This window comes from Orycteropus afer, unplaced genomic scaffold (genome assembly GCF_000298275.1).
Source record: "Orycteropus afer afer isolate SDZICR_OR568_19922 unplaced genomic scaffold, OryAfe1.0 scaffold00750, whole genome shotgun sequence".
Taxonomy (NCBI): Eukaryota; Metazoa; Chordata; class Mammalia; order Tubulidentata; family Orycteropodidae; genus Orycteropus; species Orycteropus afer.
This window is the reverse complement of record NW_006922337.1, coordinates 507,194-516,340: the sequence shown is the minus strand read 5'-3', so window position 1 is coordinate 516,340 and position 9,147 is coordinate 507,194.

Below are 9,147 nucleotides of genomic sequence, written 5' to 3'. Positions count from 1 at the left end.
TCCTTGACAAATTCAGTGAGTTCTTCTATCTAAATGATGTGAATGTTGAACTACATTTTTATTCCAGACTAGAGACCAGTATCTTTGCAGTACATGGAGTTTGGCACGATTGTGTGTCATATACTGGGTAAATAGTTGGGAGTCTGATGGAGAATATAAAATCTGAATGAAATTAAAAAATAGTATCTGCTGAATCTGCCTTCAAATCCCAGGACTGATACTTATTATCTGGGTAACTATTATGGATTGAATTGTGTCCTCCCAAAATGTATATTGTGGTCTTAACCCTGTATCTGCAAATGTGATACAGTTAATGAGGTCATACCTGAATAGGATGGATCCTAAACTAATCCATTCTGAATGTTGTTTTATAAAGGGAGACAGACACACAGGGGAAACACTATGTGTTATCTATAAGCACTAACGGAATGCCAAAGATTGCTGGAAATCATTAGAAACTAGGAGAGAGGACTATAGGAGTCAACATGGCTGAGACCTTGACTTGAAATTTCAGCATCCGGAACTGTTAGAAAATAAATTTCCATCCTTCAAAGCTACCCACTTTGTAGTTATTTCCTTATGGCAGCCCTAGGAAACTAAAAACAATAATCTTGACCAAAATATTCAACATTCGTGAACATCAACTGACTTATCTGTAACCTGGGGATAATCATATATATCTGTTTCTTAGGTTTGTTATGGAATGCTGGATTAAATGCCTATCAGGCACTTTGCATGGTGACAGATTCATTATAGGTATTTAACAAATTGTATTTAGTTTCTTTCTTCCTTCCAAGGAAGGTTATTTGAATAAGGCTGTTATTACTGGTATAACACTAGAAGCTACTCTAGGTTCTGTTTTAATCAATACATTAAAAAAAATCTTTTTTCCTCTTATTGTTATGGTAAAATAGGGCAACCACTATTTATTGATCATTAATTTGAGGTAGATTAGGAGCTCTGGTGGTGATTTGACTGCTAACCAGAAGGCTGGTGGTTCAAATCCACTAGCCACTCCTTGGAAGGAAGTTTGGACAATCTACTTCCCGTAGTGATACTGCCTCAGAAACCCAAGGAAGGGTCGTTAAGAGTAGGATCCGACTCCATGGCAATGGTTGAGTTGTTTTTGCTTAACATTATTTGTAATATTGAGGAATTAGTAGTAAACAAAATGTATCTTGTAGGAAATTGGTTAAAAGTTTTTAAGACATTCCCATAATGGAATATTTTGTAGTCATTAAAAATAACATTGTAGACACTGACATAGATGATCACTATGTGTTATTAAGAGAAAGAAATAAAGAACAAAATAGTATTATCCAAGTTAAAAGTGTTATTGTAGTTTAATTCAAATACATATGTACATGTGAATATTCTCAGTTGTCATCTCTGGGTGGCAAGGTTGGTTTCTCTTTTATATTTTTTAATGCCTAAATTTTTTAAAAAATGAGCAACTATTGCTTATGCTTGCTTATTTAGAAAGATACCCAAGATTAAAAAAAATTATTTCATTAATATTTTAAAATTACTACAGTAGTATATACTGTTTGAAAAGTCAAACAATACAAAATATAAAGTAAGAAATGAAAATTCATAGCACTTCCCCATGTATTACATTTATAAACATTAAAAAAAAAACTTTTTTATTTCTTTAAATTATTAAAAACAATGAGGCCTGTACCAGTCTAAATCACTATCCTTACACCAAGCAGCAGAAATAGAGCACAGAATAGTAAGTTTCCTGCCTCGATGGATTGGTGGACAAAGATATTTTGAGTGCTATGATTGTCATTTTTAACTTTTTCCTCTGTGATATTTACCACTGTAACCTCCTTTGAGAACTTAAGTGAATCTAGAATGAAAAACTCATTTTATTGGCAAAGAAGAGCCTTTCCTAATATGCAGAGCACCTGTGCCCATCCATTGTGTGAAATCACATTGATAAGATTCTACTGGATGCCTGCTGTGGGTACCATAAACTGAAACGTATGCCCAAACTAACTAAACAGAGAGGTGCAGTATGGAAAAAGGCCTACAGGGGATTAAGTGAAGCCTGGCTGTGAGTTTGGTTTGGTTTTATTTTTTTGGAGTTTCAAACCAGTTCATTTCAGCTTGACCCCTAGCTGGAAATTTACATTTCAACCCTGTTAGGCTGAAGCAAAACCCAGGCCCCAAAATGTCAGTTGGCAGCTTCCTCTAGATGTCAGGCCCTGATGAGACAACCCGATAAGACAACCGCAGTAGCAGAACCCGCCCAGACTGTAAAGTCCCATGCAGGGACAGACTTCCTCTTCTGAAGCACCCTCATGCTAATTAAGTGCAGACCCCTGCTAACAGCTCATTGAACCCTGCCATTTCCTTAAAGGACCCTGTCACTCCCCTGCTGTCCCCAAACAGGTCCTCTCTGTGTCTATAAAAATCCATGCCCCCTGCCCGGGGGTGCGACTTCTCTAGCCCTGCTGTTAGGGCATGAGAACCTCACCCGGGAGCGCCAATAAACTGCTGCTCTAAAACAACTCCGTGCCTTGGTGTCTTGGTAACTCAGCTTTACAAACCCCAGATATACTGGCTCTCAACTGCCATGGAGTTTAATATCAGGAGGCATCACTATGGAAGTAGATTGCCCAGTTTTCCTTCAGGAGTGGCTGATGGCTCAGAATCTACATTTTAACAAGATCCTCAAGTGACTTTTATAGATCTCTAGGTGATACTTATGTGTATCTTGTTAAAATGAAGATTCTGAGCCAGTATATCTGAGGTAAAATCAAACCAAAAAACCAAACACTGCCATGGAGTCGCTCCGGACTCATAGCGACCACTCATTTGGTTTACCAGCCAGTATCACTAAGGAAGTAGATTGCCTAATCTTCCTTCCGAGGAGTGGTTGATGGATTTGAACCACCAGCTTTCTGATTAGCAGTCATATCTGAGGTGGAAATGCAAATTCTCAGCATAAGTTCCAAGGAAAGTGAATCTGTTGGAAGCCTTGGGTTAAACAAAGCTGGGAAATCACAATCTTAATTTGCTTCTCTTAATTGACACAGAGCCACCTGAATGATGCTTATTGTTTGATCCTGAAGAACAAACACTTTAGGGTTTACATGGTAGGGAGAAATGTCATTTTTGTTCTTGGATTACATTAAGTGTAAATGGATCTCAAGGGATTTGAATCATGTAGGAACAGAAAATTACCCTTTTAACCGCTTTGAGAAGTTAAGACAGGAACCAGAAATATCATCACTAGTTGATTTGAGCAGGATGTTATTACTATCAGTAAGTGGATATTTTATCACATTACATACCATTGTTATTGTTCTTATGTGCCGTGGAGTCAGACCCTACTCATAGCGACCCCTCCTTGGGTTTCTGAGGCAATATCACTATGGAAGTAGATTGCCCAATCTTCCTTCTGAGGTTAATTAGGTTTTACTTTCTTTAAGCCATCTTTTTTTTTTCTTTTTAAATTGTGATTTTAGTGAAAGTTTACAGAGCAAATTCACTTTTCATACAGCAGTTCACATACACTTTGTCTCATGACATTGATTACAATTTACCACAATGTAACAGCTCCCCTCCCACTTCCTCCCCATAGTTACCTCTTCCCTGTGTCCTTCCCCCATGCACTCCTGCCCCCTGAGCTATCTCCCTGTGCATGCACAGCCCTTCTATTCTCCCATGCTTGTTCTCTCCAAAGAGTGTATCTACCTAGTATAAATGTTCACCTCATATGCCTGTCTTTTGTTTGGCTGGAAGCCACAGGAGTGGGTTCAATTCCAGACCTGAAGGGCAGCTAGGGGCTATAGTCTCAGTGCTTCCATCAGGCCCTATCAGACCAGCAAACCTGGTCCCCCCGCCCTTTTTTTTTTTTTTTTCAAATGATTTTGAGTTTTGTTCCACATTGTTCTCCCACTCTATCCAGGATCTCTTACACAGATCCCCTCGGAGAGATTGACAGTGGTAGCCGGGTGCCATCTAGTTCTCTTTAAGCCATCTTTTATTTGAGTTACACAAGGACTCTGTTGTCTTTATAGTAAGCTGCCTAAGAGGAGAGTCTGATTTTGGGAGACCTCCATAATTTCACATGAACTAGGTCAAGTGGAGCTCTAGTGGCATAGTGCCTAAGGCATTTGACTGCTAATCAGAAGTCTGGTAGTTCAAACATACCAGCCACTCCTGGAAGGAAGGTTGGGCAATCTAGTTCTGTAGAGGTACCACCTCAGAAACCCAAGGAGGGGTCGCTATGAGTTGGAAACTACTCCATGGCAGTGAATATGGCTTTTTTTCAGGTCGAATGGACTGCTGGCTGCTGAAATCAGCAGGATTTTTTTTTTTTTTTTTGCCTTGGACAACTCTCTTAACCTCTCTGAACCTCACCTTCCACATCTGTAAAATGTGGAGAATTTATTTCTGTTCAGTTATTGAGCTCTCCCCTGTAAACCGGGCACTCTATGAAGCAGAGAAAAGAAAGTGAATACAGTGAAAGTGAATACAATGATGAGGTCTTTGTCCTTAAGGAATATAAGTAACTGAGGCAGAAAAAAGGTACGATGTAGAGTGTGGAGATAGTAAGTATAACTCTTTAGTTCACCACTCAGTATTGTGGTGAAGGGCTAATGAGAATCTGAAAGTACTGAAAAAGCACCAGTAGTACAGATTTTTTTTTTTTTTTTTTTTAAATTATCTTCTGATGAAAGCTGTTAAATAACCAGCAATAGGTGCTTTAATGTTTGAAATGCAGGGATCTCATGAATTTTTGACATGCACCCAGCATGCTTTGAGATTGTAATAGGAATCTTAAAAACTGAGTCATTGGGAAAATTAACTGCCCATATTCTCATAAGTAGTGACTTGCTCTCTATCATGTTATCCATTTTCCCATTGTAAAAAATTTATATTATATAGATTAAAAATCAAAGAATAAACACAGGTATAACAAATTAAAAATTAATCCAGTCACTTATCTAAAGGCTTCTCTAATATATAACATTTTCTCATGATTAAAAACCAGTTGTTCATGCGGTATTACATTTTTATCTGGATGTCTAGGAATAGATTAGGCACATCTGAGAGTTATTGCACTATAATGCAAGACCCAAGATCAGTGACATCCAAATTTTTAAATAAGTAAATACTAGTAGTTTAAGATTTATGTTTTTTTCTTTTAGGCATAGTGTAGAAAGTGGATAATATGATACCACCCACTGCCATCGAGTTGATTCCAACTCATAGCAATACCGTAAGACAGAGTAGAATGGCCCCATAGGATTTCCAAGGCTGTAAATCTTTTCTTTTTTTTTTTTTTTCCTGGCCCAGGCATCTGGGTTTTATTCATTTGTTCATTCAACAATAGAGAGTACCTGCTATTATACCCAATACTGTTTTAGAAATCAGAAATTAAGCAATGAATAAGACCAAATACCTCTTCTCCCGAAGCCAACATCTCCGTGGCAGCCCAGCTGCCTGGTCTGCAGCATTCAGGATGGAGAAGTGGGGCCCGGGAGGAGTGCAGGGGAGAGGACTTCAGGCTACCTGCATCCTACAGCCCTCTCCCTAAACAGAACTCTGGCCAGAGAGAGTAGACGTTTTTGGTGCTTTCCAATTTTTCTGTGCTTTGTGACTTTAACAGTTAAGAGATTAAAGTTTCACTACTAAATTTCTTTCTTTCTTTCTTTTTTCTTTTTTAAAGAATCTACAATGGCTTCCACTCTACTGTCCCTCAGAACTGACCTGATTTCTTCACTGGGCAGACCTCCTTCCCTGACCTGTCTTTCCTTCTTTTTTTAATTTCTTTTTTAAAATTTTTATTGTGATTTGGGTGAAAATTTACAGAGCAAATTCATTTTCCATACAGCAGTTCATACAAATTTTGTTTTATGACATTGACTGCAATTCCCCCCAATGTAACAGCTCTCTTCCCACTTCCTCCCCATAATTACTTCTCTGTGTTCTTCCCTCCCATGCACTTCAGCCCCCCAGCTGTCTCCCTGTGCAAACACTGTCCTTCTGTTTTCCTATGATTGATTACTCCAAGGAGTGTGTATCTACCTGATGTAAATGTTCATTCCATATGCCTGTCTATTATTTGGCTGGAAGCCACAGGAGTGAATTTAGTTCAGACCTATAGGGTAACGCGGCCATAGTCTTAGGTGTCTCACCAGGCCCTATCAGATCAGCACATCTGGTCTTTTTTTTTTAATGATTTTGAGTTTTGTTCCACATTGTTTCCACACTCTATCCAGTATCTCTTGCACCTATCTCCCTCTAAATGGTTAATAGTGGTAGCTGGGCATCATGTATTTCTTCTGGTCTCATGGTCATAGAGGGTGAGGATCATGCGGTCTACCACTCCCTTGGACTAATTGTTTCCATGTGTCTTTGGTTTTCTCCCTCCTTCTTTGCTCTGAATGAGGAGAGACCTATTGTGGCATCTAGATGGCTGCTTTTAAGACCTCAGTGGTTATTCACCAATCTAGGATATAGAGCAATGTTTTTGTGCAATATGTTATGCAAAGCTGTAAATCTTTACAGAAGCAGACTGCCACAGCTTTCTCCCACAGAGTGGTTGGTGGGTTCAGATTGCTGTCCTTTCTGTTAGTAGCTGAATGACTTAACCTCTGAGACACCACAGCTCTTTACATAACACGACAGTGACTAGTTAGCCCTTAATGAAATATAAAGACAATTTTAATGAAACTCTGTGAAATAGCAGGAATGCAGAAAACCATGTCTTCCTTTCTGTGTCTGTGCAGGTAGTGACAATAGCATTTGAGGACATTTCTGCCTTTCACTTTTCATTCCAGTGCAAGAGCTTATTCAATCCTGGAATATCTAAAAACCAAAAAAAGAACGAATAATGGCAGAAGAATAGGAGAAATTGGGAAGCCGATCAAAGGATTTGAGAAAGTTTTCTTTGAATACATTTTTCTTTGCCATATATCTGACTCTCTCTTTTGGCTGGTGGCAATTCAATCCACAGATGGTCATGCAAAGTGATTGTTCAACCTGCTGTTGCCACTTCTGCAGAAAACTTCCACAAAGTACAGAATTACTTCATGTTAATTTAGTCTCTCACCTAGGTATGATTTTTAACTTCTCAATTCAGGATGAAAGGCTAGCCTTTCATTAGCTATAATGACTTACACATTGTCAGAAGCTATCTCTGCATAATTTTCCCTTTCACTCTGAGTGAATTTCCATCTCTCTAATAACAGATACAATATATTGTGTTCAGCAACTCACTGTTGTCAGGTTCCCTCACTCTTGAACAGTGAAAGATGATGTCTTGAGGTGTGCTTTCATTTTCCTGATTTAGGGGATTCTTGTTGTTGTTGTTGTTGTTATGTGCTGTCGAGTTGGACCCGACTCATAGCGACCCCTCCTTGGGTTTCCGAGGCAGTATCACTACGGAAGTAGTTTGCCCAATCTTCCTTCCGAGGAGTGGCTGGTGGGTTTGAACTGCCAGCCTTCTGGTTAGCAGTCATATGCCTTAGGCACTATGCTACCAGAGCTCCTAGGGGATTCTTGGCTATATGTATTTCTTTAAATATATATCCTGGTTCTAGGTCTTGTCATTTCCTTTGGTTGAAATCATCAAATTATAACAAAATTTCCCCTATTCCAACAATGAAATTCAGGAATATAGTCCTCCTAATGCCAGAGATAGGTCGTCACGAGCAGAGAGAAAGCTGACGTATAAATTATTTGAATTTATCATATTTCTTCATAATTAAGAACTATTTCAAACAAAGAAAGTTTCAGAGAATATTGTAAAATGCAATCCTATTATTCGACTTGTTTAATTTTTTAAAATTAAACAAAACATTACATACATAGTTGGAACAACCCTGGGTATCTTTTCTGATTCAATTACTCTTCCTCTTTCTCCTGAGATAAGTATATGCTAGTATTTATGATTTTTATGAGTGTTTTTATATTTTAAGTAAAACTGTGTATGTTCATAAACAATATATAGCACTATTTTGTGTATTTTCTTTCCATTTGCTGTCTAGTTTAATACAACTCATAGTGCTGCCACGTGTCAGACTAGAGCTGTGCTCCACAGGGACTTCAATGACTGATTTTTCACAAGTAGATCATTGGCTTTTTTTTTTTTTTTTTTTGAGGTGCTTCTGGGTGCACATGAACCTCCAACCTTTCAGTTAGCAGTTAGAGTGTGTTAACTACATGCAGTACCCAAAGACTCTGAATATTTTCTAACTTTACATAAAATTATTTTATTGCACAGACCATTCAATTACTCAGCTCTTTTCACTCAATTGTATGACATGATGATGCATGTAATTCTAGTTCACTCTTTTTGATGGTTACATAGTGCATCATTCAATGAATATATCATAATTAATTTAGTCATCAACTGTTAATAGACATTTAGGTCACAAACAATGTTGTAACAAACGTTTTATGCTCCTATTGTCCTGTTCACTTGGGAAAAAGTATCTCTAAGAATGGGTGAATATTTTCTATGTTTCTAAATATATATTATGTTTTGTCTTTATTCTTATTTTATCTATTATGACTGAGTATTTTCATCTCAACTTTCCATGGTATTAATTGTTCTCTGAAGTGGTTAAGCCTTTTTGACCTCCCATCACTGAATAGGAGAGTTTATATTTCTCCACATCCACATCAAATAGTCATAATTTTAGTCTTTTGAAATTTACTGATTTGGTGGATGTAAAATGATATCTTAGATGTTTTAAATTTTATGTCCTTAATTATTAGTGCAGTTATGCATCTGTTTTATTTCTATGATTGTTTAGGTGTCTTCCTTTCATTATCTTTATTACATTTTTATTAGATTACTTGCATTTTTCTCTAAAGTTGTTCTGGACTGCTTTGAATAGTTATCCTACACTTAGCTTTATTTATTTATTTTAAATTTTTGTCTTTTTTTGAGCAAAATTTTCTAATTTTAAGGTAAATAGGTGTGCCAATCTTGTTTGGTACATGTTGTGATCTGCCTAAGGAGTCATTCCATAAAATATCATGTTCACTCATTATTTTTTAAATTTTCTAGTGGTAAATACAGACACAACACATACATGTTGTTGTTATTGTTAGGTGCCGTCGAGTCATTTCCGACTCATAGCGACCCCATGCACAGAAGAACGAACACTGCCCGAACCC